Here is a 16,978-nt window from a genome sequence, read left to right on the forward strand (position 1 = left end):
ATTTATCCTGAATGAAGTACCTGAGCCACGAGTTGAGGCCTAATGAAAGAGCTACTCAGGGTTTTCTAAAGCTAACCAGCTTCAGTTAGTATGGATGAAGCCTGAGCTGGAATGTGAAGCTAACTGAAGCTGGTTAGCTTTACAAAACCCTGAGTAGATCTAGCTTGCACCGAAGTATACCCCTCAGGAATTAGAGCAATGTAAAAACACAGTGAATAAACAGGGGTCTAAGTAAAAACAGCATAAAAAAGGCATACTTTATGTAATAATAATAATTTCCTTATAACCATAATTTCCTTATAACCACAAGTATTGAATTCATAAATTACATGTTTTACTGGAGAAGGATATTCAAGCAAGAGTTTTTAACATTTCTAGTGAGGTCAAACTTTCCATAGTGTATAAAATTGTTCTGTCTGGCATATTTTGGGCAAAACAGTAATTTCCATTGTTGATAATTACAGGCTTTGTTACTGAAGCAGCACATTGGTCTTAATGTGTCAGTAAATGGAGAAAATTACAGTACATTATACCTAAGCAGCCAAAAGGACTGTGAAAAAACTGCAAAACTAATAGCAGTATTTTAGAGCATCAAATATGCTCTAAATTGGTAGAATTTTTACACAATGTAACATGCTTTCAATGATGGTAAATGTCATTCATCATTATGTGGTAATGTGATAATCATGTCTGTATGTAGGAATATCCAATGTACACTGCTCAAAACAATTAAGGGAACACTTAAACAACACAATGTAACTCCAAGTCAATCACACTTCTGTGAAATCAAACTGTCCACTTAGGAAGCAACACTGATTGACAATACATTTCACATGCTGTTGTGCAAATGGAATAGACAACAGGTGGAAATTATAGGCATTTAGCAAGACACCCCCAATAAAGGAGTTGTTCTGCAAGTGGTGACCAGACCACTTCTCAGTTCCTATGCTTTCTGGCTGATGTTTTGGTCACTTTTGAATGCTGGCGATGCTTTCACTCTAGTGGTAGCATGAGACGGAGTCTACAACCCACACAAGTGGATCAGGTAGTGCAGCTCATCCAGGATGGCACATCAATGCGAGCTGTGGCAAGAAGGTTTGCTGTTTCTGTCAGCGTAGTGTTCAGAGCATGGAGGCGCTACCAGTACATCAGGAGACGTGGAGGAGGCCGTAGGAGGGTAACAACCCAGCAGCAGGACCGCTACCTCCGCCTTTGTGCAAGGAGGAGCAGGAGGAGCACTGCCAGAGCCCTGCAAAATGAACTCCAGCAGGCCACAAATGAAATGTGCATGTGTCTGCTCAAACGGTCAGAAACAGACTCCATGAGGGTGGTATGAGGGCCCGACGTCCACAGGTGGGGGTTGTGCTAACAGCCCAACACCGTGCAGGACGTTTGGCATTTGCCAGAGAACACCAAGATTGGCAAATTCGCCACTGGCGCCCTGTGCTCTTCACAGATGAAAGCAGGTTCACACTAAGCACATGTGACAGACGTGACAGAGTCTGGAGACGCCGTGGAGAACATTCTGCTGCCTGCAACATACTCCATGACCGGTTTAGCGGTGGGTCAGTCATGGTGTGGGGTGGCATTTCTTTGGGGGGCCGCACAGCCCTCCATGTGCTCGCCAGAGGTAGCCTGACTGCCATTAGGTACCGAGATGAGATCCTCAGACCCCTTGTGAGACCATATGCTGGTGCGGTTGGCCCTGGGTTCCTCCTAATGCAAGACAATGCTAGACCTCATGTGGCTGGAGTGTGTCAGCAGTTCCTGCAAGAGGAAGGCATTGATGTTATGGACTGGCCCGCCCGTTCCCCAGACCTGAATCCAATTGAGCACATCTGGGACATCATGTCTCGCTCCATCCTCCATCCGCTTGCACCACAGACTGTCCAGGAGTTGGCGGATGCTTTAGTCCAGGTCTGGGAGGAGATCCCTCAGGAGACCATCTGCCACCTCATCAGGAGCATGCCCAGGCGTTGTAGGGAGGTCATACAGGCACGTTGAGGCCACACACACTACTGAGCCTCATTTTGACTTGTTTTAAGGACATTACATCAAAGTTGGATCAGCCTGTAGTGTGGTTTTCCACTTTAATTTTGAGTGTGACTCCAAATCCAGACCACCATGGGTTGATAAATTTGATTTCCATTGATAATTTTTGCGTGATTTTGTTGTCAGCACATTCAACTATGTAAAGAAATAAGTATTTAATAATAATATTTCATTCATTCAGATCTAGGATGTGTTATTTTAGTGTTCCCTTTATTTTTTTGAGCAGTGTATATTGTAGTAGCCGTGAAGTCAGTTACAGGACGGCTGTCTGATTGATGAACGATGCTCTTGGTTAAGTCATGAGTGGGACAGTAAAACAAACGTCCCTAGGAAAATGGCCTTGTCATATTTATCCCATAAAGGTGAGATGGGATAGAGGACTAAGCTGTTTGTGGGTTTGCTCCAGCGTCTAGCACATCGGTGCAGCAAGCACACAACTTTCTTCTCTGAAGTAAGAGGGAGAAAAAGTCCTGTCCTATCTGAGTGAAAGTCCTGCAGTCAGATTTAAGATATAAATAATGGGATCTCACAGTGAGCCCTCGGAGAAAGTTTAACACTAGAGCGAGAACCACTGCTGCTGTGGAATAAGAATCACTACAGAGGAGAGGGTGGTTTAAATACTGTAAGCCCTGGTCTAACATTGCCATGCACAGGGTGTCCTGATAACACTGAGATGGCATGGACACGCAGCTCACACCAAACCTGCCTTTTAGCTAATGCCAGCCACCCAGCTAGACACAGAGAACATGTGGAGACCAAATAGAGATTGCTGCTGTACCTCTTTATACATTCTGGGCATAGAAACACGGCCATCAACAGATGCTACAGAACCTGCAACAAAGGCCTCATTTATAAAACAGTGTTGTTTAGGGGCTGTATTAGCTGAGCTTTCAGCTGCTCCTCCGGGATGACCTTTCAGTCGCCACAGGACTAGATTACGGTTATTTCCACTTCAATTCATACAAACAACTATTATTTATTCAGCTGGACTGCTACCAAAATAATAAAATAAAGTCTCAATACTTTGTCCACAAACAGGATTCCTCAACACACTTGGCAGGATCCCGGAACAGAAAAGACTGATGTTTGGAGGGAAAAAGGATGAATGAAAAAAATACTCTTCTCAAGGGAGACACAATGGAGGCTTTTTATGGCTAGACTATTCTCATCCTGAAGTCAATCGGCATTCCAAAGGCCCTTATTCAGGCAGAGTATAAAAAAACATGCCAAAGCATTTGTGAGCTTCGTGGCTCTCCTTGAAGTCTTACTGTCACATGCCAATCAGCCAGAATTACATGCCAGACATGCTCAGAGACTCAGGGAGAATGGCTGATTCTGTTCCTGCCTTCCTTTCTCTAATACCCTGCATTCACACGGGGGAGTGGCGTGGTGCTGGATGGTGGCAGTCACGTCTCACAGCTAACCGAGGACATATGAGGACTCCCAATCAGATAAACCATTAAACGTAAATAACACCCAAGCCAGGATGTATCTGTGTGAGAGAGAACGAGGCCTGGGGATGCATGCAGAGCAGCGGAACTAGGAGACATTGTGTGTCTGCATGTAAACAGCTGGGAGAGTAAAGCAATCGAAACCGGCTGCTCCCTCCCTCCTGCAGTACCGTTACCGTCAGCCCGCCAGCACTCTGCCTGCAACTATCTCACTCTCTTCCTCCCCCATTTCTTCTTTCTTTTTTTTTATTCCACATCCGATGATGTTATCAACTTAATCTGCTTTTAATTAACTTGGTTAAAAAGGATTGAGAGCACTTTCTGTTGTTTGTCAAACAGAGGGAGAAGAAGCACAGAAGGGAAAGGGGGTGGAGGAAGAGAAGAGATGTGGGGATAGAGCCAGGAGGAGGAGAAAAGAGCCCCCTGTGGGACAGGAGTGAAATGGAGAAAGTCGATGTGGAGATGGCAAAGTGCCAAGGCAAGCAGTCAGCCAGCGGTATATGCATTCATTAGAGGACTACAGGCTTCATAGGGAGGCCTGGGGGCATTCTAATGTTGTTAACATCAGATACAGGGACTGATTACTTTCCAAATCAAATCAAAGATTATTGTTCGCGTACACAGATTTGCAGGTGTTATGGAAGGTGCAGTGAAATGCTTATGTCTCTAGCTCCAACAGTGTAGTAGAATGTCTCACAAATACAATACACAAATAATCTAAACTAGAAATTGAGAACTGAGTGTACTAAACATTAAGAAAACCTGCTCTTTCCATGACATAGACTGACCAGGTGAATGATCCCTTATTGATGTCACTTGTTAAATCCACTTCAATCAGTGTAGATGAAGGGTAGGAGACAGGTTAAAGAAGTGACAAGACAAAATATTTAAGTGCCTTTGAACGGGGTATGGTAGTAGGTTCCAGGTACACCGGTTTGTGTCAAGAACCGCAACGCTGCTGGGTTTTTCACGCTCAACAGATTCCCATATGTATCAAGACTGGTCCAAAACTCAAAGGACATTAAGCTAACTTGATACAACTGTGGGAAGCACTGGAGTCAACATGGGTCAGCATCCCTGCTGAACACACTCGACACCTTGTAGGTTCCATGCCTGGACAAATTGAGGTTGTTCTGAGCTCAATATTAGGAAGGTGTTCCTAATGTTTGGTATACTCATTGTAAATTAGAGTTCCACTTGACGATGAAAAACAAATGACAATGCTACAGGCCTCCAGACAGTAAGAAGCAATGCCTTGAACATCCTTTTGATGTGTGTGTGTTTGTGGCAGCAATTCCATAATTGGTACATTCTTGCACACAAATGTCATCTGTAGTAAGTGTTTTTAAAGCGCCCTGGTGAAACCTATCCTCCATCTAACAATAAAGCAGAAAAAGAGAGACAGAGAGATTGTCTAAATCAGGGGTGTCAAACATACTGCCCCTGGGCCGGGGGTACAATCTGGCTCGTGGGTGGTTTCATTTTTTTTTAAAGAAATACATTAAAAAACAACACACACACAAATATATAAACCGGTAGTTTGGATCCTGGATACTGATTGGCTAAAACAGCATTTAGCCGTGTTTATGTGAGACCGTATACCATGACTATGACTTTTCACCTTGATAAAATGGCTACATCAACAGTAGTTTGACATGCCCATGTACAAAATAAACGTTTAGATTAACTTGAGAGAAACCGAAACTAAAAGAACATTGTGAAACAAACAAAGTGGGCACTTACCCGATTCACTGACTGGTGTGCAGAAAAAGGGATGCATTGTGAGTTTGGGAATAGAACAAAAATGGAGTTGAACATCATTCTACGGGATTGTATGGTTCAGTGAGAAACATGAATGCCAAAGAATATGGGATTAGCAGCTACGCTGGACTCAGAGCTGGTTTGAACCGACAAATCAACGACCTTCCCTGTCAGTTTGGCATGGAGTATACAGAAGGACAACGAATTCACAACGACCAACAAGGCGTAATTAAAAAGTTGAGGGAAGAGGGGCAGTGATAAAGCTGAACGGCTAGGTATGGTATGTAACTGTTAGCTAGCTAAATCATTCTAATGTACCCTGACAATATACAGTGCCTTGCGAAAGTATTCGGCCCCCTTGAACTTTGCGACCTTTTGCCACATTTCAGGCTTCAAACATAAAGATATAAAACTGTATTTTTTTTGTGAAGAATCAACAACAAGTGGGACACAATCATGAAGTGGAACGACATTTATTGGATATTTCAAACTTTTTTAACAAATCAAAAAATGAAAAATTGGGCGTGCAAAATTATTCAGCCCCCTTAAGTTAATACTTTGTAGCGCCACCTTTTGCTGCGATTACAGCTGTAAGTCGCTTGGGGTATGTCTCTATCAGTTTTGCACATCGAGAGACTAAATTTTTTTTCCCATTCCTCCTTGCAAAACAGCTTGAGCTCAATGAGGTTGGATGGAGAGCATTTGTGAACAGCAGTTTTCAGTTCTTTCCACAGATTCTCAATTGGATTCAGGTCTGGACTTTGACTTGGCCATTCTAACACCTGGATATGTTTATTTTTGAACCATTCCATTGTAGATTTTGCTTTATGTTTTGGATCATTGTCTTGTTGGAAGACAAATCTCCGTCCCAGTCTCAGGTCTTTTGCAGACTCCATCAGGTTTTCTTCCAGAATGGTCCTGTATTTGGCTCCATCCATCTTCCCATCAATTTTAACCATCTTCCCTGTCCCTGCTGAAGAAAAGCAGGCCCAAACCATGATGCTGCCACCACCATGTTTGACAGTGGGGATGGTGTGTTCAGCTGTGTTGCTTTTACGCCAAACATAACGTTTTGCATTGTTGCCAAAAAGTTCAATTTTGGTTTCATCTGACCAGAGCACCTTCTTCCACATGTTTGGTGTGTCTCCCAGGTGGCTTGTGGCAAACTTTAAACGACACTTTTTATGGATATCTTTAAGAAATGGCTTTCTTCTTGCCACTCTTCCATAAAGGCCAGATTTGTGCAATATACGACTGATTGTTGTCCTATGGACAGAGTCTCCCACCTCAGCTGCAGATCTCTGCAGTTCATCCATAGTGATCATGGGCCTCTTGGCTGCATCTCTGATCAGTCTTCTCCTTGTATGAGTTGAACGTTTAGAGGGACGGCCAGGTCTTGGTAGATTTGCATGCACAGTGCTCCTTGGGATGTTTAAAGCTTGGGAAATCTTTTTGTATCCAAATCCGGCTTTAAACTTCTTCACAACAGTATCTCGGACCTGCCTGGTGTGTTCCTTGTTCTTCATGATGCTCTCTGCGCTTTTAACGGACCTCTGAGACTATCACAGTGCAGGTGCATTTATACGGAGACTTGATTACACACAGGTGGATTGTATTTATCATCATTAGTCATTTAGGTCAACATTGGATCATTCAGAGATCCTCACTGAACTTCTGGAGAGAGTTTGCTGCACTGAAAGTAAAGGGGCTGAATAATTTTGCACGCCCAATTTTTCAGTTTTTGATTTGTTAAAAAAGTTTGAAATATCCAATAAATGTCGTTCCACTTCATGATTGTGTCCCACTTGTTGTTGATTCTTCACAAAAAAATACAGTTTTATATCTTTATGTTTGAAGCCTGAAATGTGGCAAAAGGTTGCAAAGTTCAAGGGGGCCGAATACTTTCGCAAGGCACTGTAACTGGTATCTACAGTCTGAAGTTTACATTCACCTTAGCCAAACGTATTTTTAAAATAATTTTCACAATTCCTGACATTTAATCCTTGAAAAAATTCCCTGTCTTAGGTCAGTTAGGATCATCACTTTATTTTAAGAATGTGAAATGGCAGCATAATAGTAGAGAGAATGATTTATTTCAGATTGTATTTCTTTCATCACATTCCCAGTGGGTCAGAAGTTTACATACACTCAAGGTAAATTGTTTACCTTGGGACATTCGTTTTGGCTAGCCTTCCACAAGCTTCCCACAATAAGTTGGGTGAATTTTGGCCCATTCCTCCTGACAGAGCTGGTGTAACTGAGTCAGGATTGTAGGCCTCGTTGCGCACACATGCTTTTTCAGTTCTGCCCACACATTTTCTATAGGATGAGGTCAGGGCTTTGTGATGGCCACTCCAATAACTTGACTTTGTTGTCCTTAACCTTTTGCGTGTAGGGGGCAGTATTTTCGTTTGGCTAAAAAACGTACCCATTTGAAACTGCCTATTTCTCAGCCCCAGAAACTAGAATATGCATATAATTGTCAGATTAGGATAGAAAACACTCTAAAGCAGGGGTGTCAAAGTCAAATGGACGGAGGGCCAAATAAAAAAAATCAGCTACAAGACGAGGGCCGGACTGTTCGAATGTTCATTGAAAAATTTTTAAATGACGCATATAGTCTAGTGAACCTAATTGAACCTACTGAAAACCTAACAAATATATTACAAAACAATCAGATAAATAAAGCAATATTTTCTTATGGCTCTGTCAGTAATCTTTAATTTTCAACAGACACAAAAGACAAATTTCCTTTATATAAATATCCCCATAACATGAACATTAAATGAAAGAAACCGGTATTCAAGGCACCATCAGTAGACTATATTTTCTATTTTAGCAAAAGTGGGCTAAATTTACTTCAAAGAAAAAACAATAATAGCAATTTTCTATCATCCACTCAAATGAAATATTTTTAAAATATAATTGGATTGAAATACAAAAAAATAAAGTGCAAAAATCTATTAATCAAAAACAACACTTTGTTTAAGGAGAAGTAACATGCAGTGAAAACAAATATTAAATTTTAACTTTTAAACTTGAACTGAGTAAAAACTCTAAATATGTGATTGCACAGTAATGTTCACTTGTTTGAGGTTGAGGGTGATACTTGGTGGTGTCCCATCTTTTCCACAAGTTCATCAATGTTCGGGGTAAGGCTCTGAGCTGAAGAAATCCTCAGAATTGAGTGGAGGTGTTCAGCAGTAAGTCGACTTCTGTGTGATGTTTTGTTCAGGTTCATCAAAGAAAACAGTTGTTCACACAGGTATGTGCTGCCAAACATAGACAACGTTTGAGCAGCCTGGATGCGCAGCTGGGGCATTGTGCCGGGGAGGAAACGGGCAAACTCCGCAGCACCCACTGCCGCATATTTTTCCCTCAGTGCATCATTGCATTGGAGGTCAATCAACTCCATTTGGAGGTTTGGTGGTGAGCTTTCCACGTCAACAGCAAATGGGTTACCGAGCAGTTCCAACCTGCTTTTTTGTGCTTCAAAGTCAGCAAATCGGCGTCGAAAGTCAGTGGTAAGCATACCTATTTTATCAGCCAACTGTGTGCTCGGGAACGCACTGGTAGAGAGCTTCTCTTTCATGGTCTGGCAGCTGGGAAAGTGGCTCAAATTTTCTTTCCGCATCTGCGTCTCCCACAGAGTCAGTTTGGTTTTAAATGCCTTCACTGTACTGTACATATCAGAGATGACACGATCCCGACCCTGCAGCTGCAAGTTTATTGCATTCAGATGACTCGTAATGTCACACAGAAAAGCCATTTCACACAGAAACATTTCGTCTCGGAGTTGTGTTGTGTCTTTCCCTTTGCTGTCCAAGAATAGACAAATCTCCTCACGAAGCTCGAAACATCTTTGAAGCACCTTTCCCTGGCTTAGCCATCGCACCTCTGTGTGATAAGGCAAATCACCATGCTCCGTTTCTAACTCCGTCAGAAATGCCTTGAACTGGCGGTGATTCAAACCTTTGGCTCTGATAAAGTTAACTGTGCGCGTGATGATGCTCATTACATGCTCCATTTTCAAGGCTTTACCGCACAACGCTTCCTGGTGTATGATACAATGATAAGCTGTCAGCTCACCTGTCGCGTTTTCCTCTTGCATCTTTTCCCGTATCTTCGCCACCAGTCCGCTCCTGTGTCCACACATCGCAGGTGCTCCGTCGGTTGTCAAACCCACGAGTTTTTCCCAAGGCAGCTCCATCTCATTTACACATCTTGACACCTCTTCATACAAATCATGCCCCGTAGTTGTGCCATGCATAGGACGTAAAGCCAAAAACTCCTCTGTCACGCTTAGGCTGGAGTCCACTCCGCGGATGAAAATTGACAACTGGGCAATGTCAGAAATGTCGGTGCTCTCATCCACAGCCAAGGAATATGCAATAAAATCTTTTCCCTTTTTCACAAGCTGCTCTTTTAGATTGATGGACAACTGGTCTACTCTCTCGGCAATGGTGTTTCTGCTCAGACTCACATTTAAAAAGAGTTGCCTTTTTTCTGGGCAAACTTCGTCACAAACTTTAATCATGCAGTTTTTGATGAAATCCCCCTCCGTAAATGGCCGGGCTGATTTAGCGATCTCTTCTGCCAAAATAAAACTGGCCTTGACAGCAGCCTGGCCTTGTGATTTGGCTTTTTTGAACAGAGCCTGTCGAGATTTGAGGCCTCGTTTTAATTCCTCTGCCTTTTGTAGCCTTTGTTCCATGTCCATATTCTTGTTTTTGTCCGCGTGTTTCGTTTCATAATGTCGTCTCAGATTATACTCTTTCAGTACCGCCACACTTTCTCCACACAGAAGACACACAGGTTTTCCAGCTACCTTCGTGAACATATACTCCGACTCCCACCTTGTTTGAAACCCCCGGTTCTCAGTATCCACCTTCCGTTTTGCCATTTTTGATGGGTATCTGAAAGTTAATTTTACTGTGATGCTGACGACTGCTGTGCCAATAAATATTGAAATGAAGCAGCCTACTGCTCGGTGCGTCACCTTTGCATTGTGGGAAATGTAGTATTGGTGCGTGTAAAAGATCTGCGGGCTGCCGGCTTGCTGCGGGCCGGTTCTAATAATAAATCAAGATCATCCCAGGGGCCGTAAAAAACCTTCTTGCGGGCCGGATGTGGCCCGCGGGCCTTGACTCTGACATATGTGCTCTAAAGTTTCCAAAACTGTAAAAATATTGTCTGTGAGTATAACAGGACTGATATTGCAGGCGAAAACCTGAGGAAAATTTAATCAGGAAGTGCCTCTTATTTTTAAACCCTTCTGTTCCTATGCATGCCTATCCTCCATTTAAAGGGATATCAACCATATTCATTTTTCTATGGCTTCCCTAAGGTGTAAACAGACTTTAGACATAGTTTCAGGCTTTTATTTTGAAGAATGAGCGTGAAAGATCACATTGCTTAAGTGGATTGGTGGGGGCTCTCAGAGTGAGTTTTGCGCTACAGAGTAAAGCGGCCATTGTTCCACCCGGTGTTATTGAAAAAGCTACACACTCGGTTGATATATTATCGAATATATATTTTAAAAACAACCTGAGGAATGATTACAAAAAACGTTTGACATGTTTCTGTGGACATTATGGAGACTATTTGGAAATTCCGTCTGCGTTGTCGTGAACTCTCTTTCCTGTGGATTTCTGAACATAACGCGACAAACAAACGGAGGCATTTTGGGTTTAAAAATAATCTTTATGGAACAAAAGGAGCATTTGTTGTGTAACTGGGAGTCTCGTGAGTGAAAACATCCGAAGATCAAAGGTAAATGGTTAACCTGATTGCTTTTCTGATTTTCGTGACCAAGCTTCCTGATACTAAGTGTACATAATGCTATGCTATCAATAAACTTACACAAACGCTTGGATTGCTTTCGCTGTAAAGCATCATTTCAAAACGACAGGTGGATTAACAAATGGCTAAACTGTGTTTTGCAATATTGCACTTGTGAGTTCATGAATATGAATATTTTTTTGTAATATTATTGGAATGTGGCGCTATGCTATTCAGCGGTTGCTGACGAAAATGATCCCGCAACAGGGATGGGTAGCGCCACAACTTTGGAAGTATGCTAGGGGTCATTGTCCATTTGGAAGACCCATTTGCGACCAAGCTTTAACTTCCCGACTGATGTCTTGAGATGTTGCTTCAATTTATCCACATCGTTTTCCTTCCTCATGATGCCACCTATTTTGTGAAGTGCACCAGTTCCTCCTGCAGCAAAGCACCCCCACAACATGATGCTGCCACCCCCGTGGTTCACAGTTGGGATGGTGTTCTTTGGCTTGCAAGCCTCCCCCTTTTTCCTCCAAACAGTTCCATTTTTGCTTCATCAGACAAGAGGACATTTCTCCAAAAAGTACGATCTTTGTCCCCATGTGCAGTTACAAACCGTAGCCTGGCTTTTTATGGCGGTTTTGAAGCAGTGGCTTCTTCCTTGCTGAGTGGCCTTTCAGGTTATGTCGATATATGTCAATATTTGTTTTACTGTGGATATAGATACTTTTGTACATGTTGCCTACAGCATCTTCACAAGGTCCTTTGCTGTTGTTCTGGGATCGATTTGCACTTTTTGCACTAAAATACATTCATCTCTAGGAGACAGAACGTGTCTCCTTCCTGAGCGGTATGATGGCTGCGTGATCCCACGGTGTTTATACTTGCATACTATTCTTTGTACAGATGAATGTGGTACCTTCAGGCATTTGGAAATTGCTCCCAAGGATGAACCAGACTTGTGGAGGTCTAAAATTTGTTTTCTGAGGCCTTGGATGATTTCTTTTGATTTTCCCATGATGTCAAGCAAAGAGGCACTAAGTTTGAAGTTATGCCTTGAAATACTTCCACAGGTACAACTCCAATTGACTCAAATTATGTCAATTAGCCTATCAGAAGGTTCTAAAGCCATGACATCATTTTCTGGAAGTTTCCAAGCTGTTTAAAGGCACAGTCAACTTAGTGCATGTAAACTTCTGACCCACTGGAATTGTGATACAGTGAATTATAAGTGAAATAATCTGTCTGTAAACAATTTGTGGAAAAAAATACTTGTGTCATGCACAAAGTAGATGACCTAACCGATTTTCCCAAACTATAGTTTGTTTACAAGACATTTGTGGAGTGGTTGAAAAACAAGTTTTAATGACTCCAACCAAAGTGTATGTAAACTTTCGACTACAACTGTATGTAGGTCTAACTATTAGCTAACGTTATTGTATGATGTTTCAGGTACACAAGAGCGCCACACAAAAACGCTGCCAAAGATCTGCAAAATAGCCAGCCCGTTGCAGATTTACACAAACCACTGCCTTCGAACCACCATGATCCAGAAACTGTCGGATGACAGAGGCACGAGAAATAGAGGTTCGATAAATACTGTCTGTCAGAGGACACAGATTCGAAACCTCTCTTCAAAGTTACTGGAGGACAAATCTGGAAGCGGTGGAGCACTATTCTCTCTGACAATGCAGCAGCAGCTCCCCCAGTTAAATGAACGGCATCCATTTCCAGCAGCGTGTAGCCAACAAACGACAACATGGGCAAGCCAACAACAAACGACAACATGGGCAAGCCAACCACAAACGACAACATGGGCAAGCCAACAACAAACGATAACATGGGCAAGCCAACAACAAACGACAACATGGGCAAGCTAACAACAAACGATAACATGGGCAAGCCAACAACAAACGATAACATGGGCAAGCCAACAACAAACGATAACATGGGCAAGCCAACAACAAATGACAACATGGGCAAGCCAACAACAAACGATAACATGGGCAAGCCAACAACAAACGATAACATGGAGAGAAAAAAAATTGCTTGTGCACAATAAATGGCAACATTCAGATAAACATGAATAAATAATCGTTATGTGTTAGTCACTCTAGAAGTGGTGCTAATGCTTGTTTTTTTTCATACATTTAATGTAAGCTTGCTATCTAGCCTGTGGTTGTTGCATACTGTAGCAACCAGTCTAACAACGAGACTTTTTTCCTGACTACTTTTTCTGGTGGAATGTATTTATTATTTATTTATTAAAGCATACTGAAACATTTTCAATTTAGATGTGTAGATGTTATTCCAGCCATGTCAAATTGGTTGTTGATCATTTTTAGACAACCATTTTCAGGTCTTGCCATAGATTTTAAAGTAGATTTAAGTCAAAACTGTAACTCAGCCACTCAGGAACATTCACTGTCTTCTTGGTAAGCAACTCCAGTGTAGATTTGGCCTTGTGTTTTAGGCTATTGTCATGCTGAAAGGTGAATTCATTCCCGTTTTGAGTGAAAAGTAGACTCAGCCAGGTTTTCCTCTAGAATTTTGCCTGTGTTTAGCTCCTATTCATTAATTTTTTATCCTGAAAAACTCCACAATCCTTAACGATTACAAGGATACCCATTACATTATGCCTGAACATAAGGAGAGTGGTACTCAGTAATGTGTTGAATTGGATTTGCTCTAAACAAAACAGTTTGTATTCAGGACAAAAAGTGAATTGCTTTGCCACATCTTTTTGTATTACCTTAGTGCCTTGTTGCAAACAGGATGTTTTGGAATATTTGTAAACTCTACAAGCTTTCTTCTTTTCACTCTGTCAATTAGGTTAGTACTGTGGAGTAACTACAATGTTCTTGATCCATCATCAGTTCTCTCTTATCACAGCCATTCAACTCTGTAACTGGTTTAAAGTCAATATTGGCCTCATGGTTAAATCCCTGAGCAGTTTGCTTCCTCACCAGCAACTGAATTAGGAAAGACGCCTATATCTTTTTAGTCACATCCAAATAATTAATAACTTCATCATGATCAAACGGACATTCATTGTCTGCTTTTTATTTATTTTTTACCCATCTACCAATAGATGTCCTTCTTTGAGAGGCAGTGGAAAACCTCGCTGGTCTTTGTGGTTGAAATTGTGTTTGAAATTAACTGCTCGACTGAGGGACCTTACAGATAATTGTATGTGTGGGGTACAGAGATGAGGTAGTCATTCAAACCCAGGCTGTAACAGAACACCATGTGGAAGGGGTGTGAATACTTTCTGAAGTGCATTAAGACATTTTTCAGACCCCTTGCCTTTTCCCACATTTTGTTACAATACAGCCTTATTCTAAAATGCATAATACCAAATAAAGACAAAGCGAAAACAGGTTTTTAGAGATAAGAAAAAACTGAAATACCTTATTTACATAATTATTCAGACCCTTTGCTATGAGACTCGAAATTGAGCTCAGGTGCATGCTGTTTCCATTGCTAATCCTTGAGATGATTCTACAACTTTATTGAAGTCCACCTGTGGTAAATTCAATTGATTGGACATGATTTGAAAAGGCACACACCTATCTATATAAGGTCCCACAGTTGACAATGCATTTCAGAGCAAAAACCAAGCCATGAGGTCGAAGGAATTGTGTCAAGGCATAGATCTAGGGAAGGGTACCAAAACATTTCTGCAACATTGAAGGTCCCCAAGAACACAGTGGCCTCAATCAATCAGACGAAAGCCACTCCTCAGTAAGAGCCAATGGACAGCCAGCTTGGAAAAAGGCACCTAAACGACTCCAGGACCATGAGATACAAGATTCCCTGGTCTGATGAAATCAAGATTGAGCTCTTTGGCTTGAATGCTAAGCATGACATCTGGAGGAAACCTTGCACCATCCCTACGGTGAAGCGTGGAGGTGTTTTCCAGAGACAGGGACTGGGAAACCAGTCAGAATTGAAGGAAAGATGAATGGAGCAAAGTACAGAGAGATCCTTGAAGAAAACCTGCTCTAGAGCGCTCAGGACCTCAGACGAAGGTTCACATTCCAACAGGACAACGACCCTAAGAACACAGCCAAGACAATGCAGGAGAGGCTTCAGGACAGGTCTCTGAATGTCCTTGAAACCGATCTCTTGAAAGACCTGAAAATAGCTGTGCATCGATGCTCCCCATCCAACCTGACAGAGCTTGAGAGGATCTGCAGGGAAGAATGGGAGAAATTCCCCAAATACAGGTGTGCAAAACTGTCGGAAACCATCTCAGGGAAGTTCATCTCAGGGAAGCTCATCTGCATGGTCGTTGTCCTCACCAGGGTCTAGACCTGTCTGCAGTTTGGTGTCGTAACCGACTTCAGTGGGCAAATGCTCACATTTGATGGCCATGGGCACGCTGGAGAAGTGTGCTCTTCACCGATGAATCCCGGTTTCAACTGTGGTGGTGGGGTTATGGTATGGGCAGGCATATGCTACGGACAACGTACACAATTGCTTTTTATCGATGGCAATTTGAATGCACAGAGATATGAGATCCTGAGGCCCATTGTCATGCCATTCATCTGCCGCCATCACCTCATGTTTCAGCATGATAAATCACGGCCCCATGTCACAAGGATCTGTACATAATTCCTGGAAGCTGATAATGTCCCAGTTCTTTCATGGCCTGCATACTCACCAGACATGACCAATTGACCCACCAGACCCATTGAGCATGTTTGGGATGCTCTGAAAAGACGTGTACAACAACGTGTTCCAGTTCCCACCAATATCCAGCAACTTTGCACACCCACTGAAGAAGAGTGGGATAACATGCCACAGGACACAATCAACAGTCTGATCAACTCTATGCAAATGAGATGTGTCACGCTTCATGAGGCAAATTATGGTTACAACAGATAGACTGGTTTTCTGATCCACCCCCTACCTTTTTTTGAAGGCATCTGTGGCCAACAGATGCATATCTGTATTCCCAGTCATGTGAAATCCATAGATTAAGTCTTACTGAATTTACGGATTTCCTTGTAACTCAGTAAGATCTTTGAAATTGTCTCATGTTGCGTTTATGTTTTAGTTCAATGTATATAATACACTAAAATAAATACTGGGGACGACAGGGGGACGACCTCAATAGAGTGACTGAAATAAAAATGGAAACTGTATAGAAACGATATTGGACCTACATTTATACAGATTCTTGACTGTGTCCAGCTCGCTAAGAATCCCCCAAATGAAAACAAGACCGCCAGGGAGCATCAGAAATTCCCAAAATTATGAATAGAGGACAATTTTTTGCAAATTTCTGATGCAGAGGAAAAATAACACATTTCCGTGCGGCGCTCCGGACCTCTTTGAAGACCGAATGCGGCCCCCGGGGAAAAATGTGTTTGACACCACTGGCCCACATCCTCCTAAGCTATGTCTACACAGGCAATGCACAGTCATCAGCCAAAGCCGGCATGTGTTAGCTGAAACACTGTAAACACAGTCATACAGTTTCTAACAGCAGCACAGCCATCCCTGAGACAGTGCTGTTCCAGGAGAAGGGACAGGGCATGAAGCTGAGAGAGAGGTGTTTACTACTACTGCATCCGTCACAGAGAGCACCAAGTCTAACATGACATGCAGCGGAACCAGCTGCATCAGCCACAAGAAGACAGTGATAAGTAGTGCTTGGACATGACTCAAAAATATACGCTTAGGCTGCACTGTGCCATATTTGGAATTGGTTGGCATAACTGACACTCCTGAAAACTCATCTTCACAGTGATCAAATCTGCAGTATGGTGAGTGTCACCTCCACCTCCGCATGCCTGTCCACATACAACACAAGCAGTAGATAAAGTATAGGTACATTCTAGAAAAAAGGGTTCCAAAAGGGTTCTGCAGCTGTCCCCATGGATAACCCTTTTTTGGTCCCATGTGTAACCCTTTTTTGGTCC

The 16,978-nt window shown here is 42.4% G+C and overlaps 1 protein-coding gene across 4 annotated transcripts in view; it reads right to left on the reverse strand.

The window, feature by feature from the left end:
* Positions 1–16,978, reverse strand: part of LOC110510575 (NT-3 growth factor receptor) — a 298,705-nt gene that overhangs the window by 94,720 nt on the left and 187,007 nt on the right. The gene's annotated exons all lie outside the window — the stretch shown is intronic.

This window comes from Oncorhynchus mykiss, chromosome 1, assembly GCF_013265735.2.
Source record: "Oncorhynchus mykiss isolate Arlee chromosome 1, USDA_OmykA_1.1, whole genome shotgun sequence".
Taxonomy (NCBI): Eukaryota; Metazoa; Chordata; class Actinopteri; order Salmoniformes; family Salmonidae; genus Oncorhynchus; species Oncorhynchus mykiss.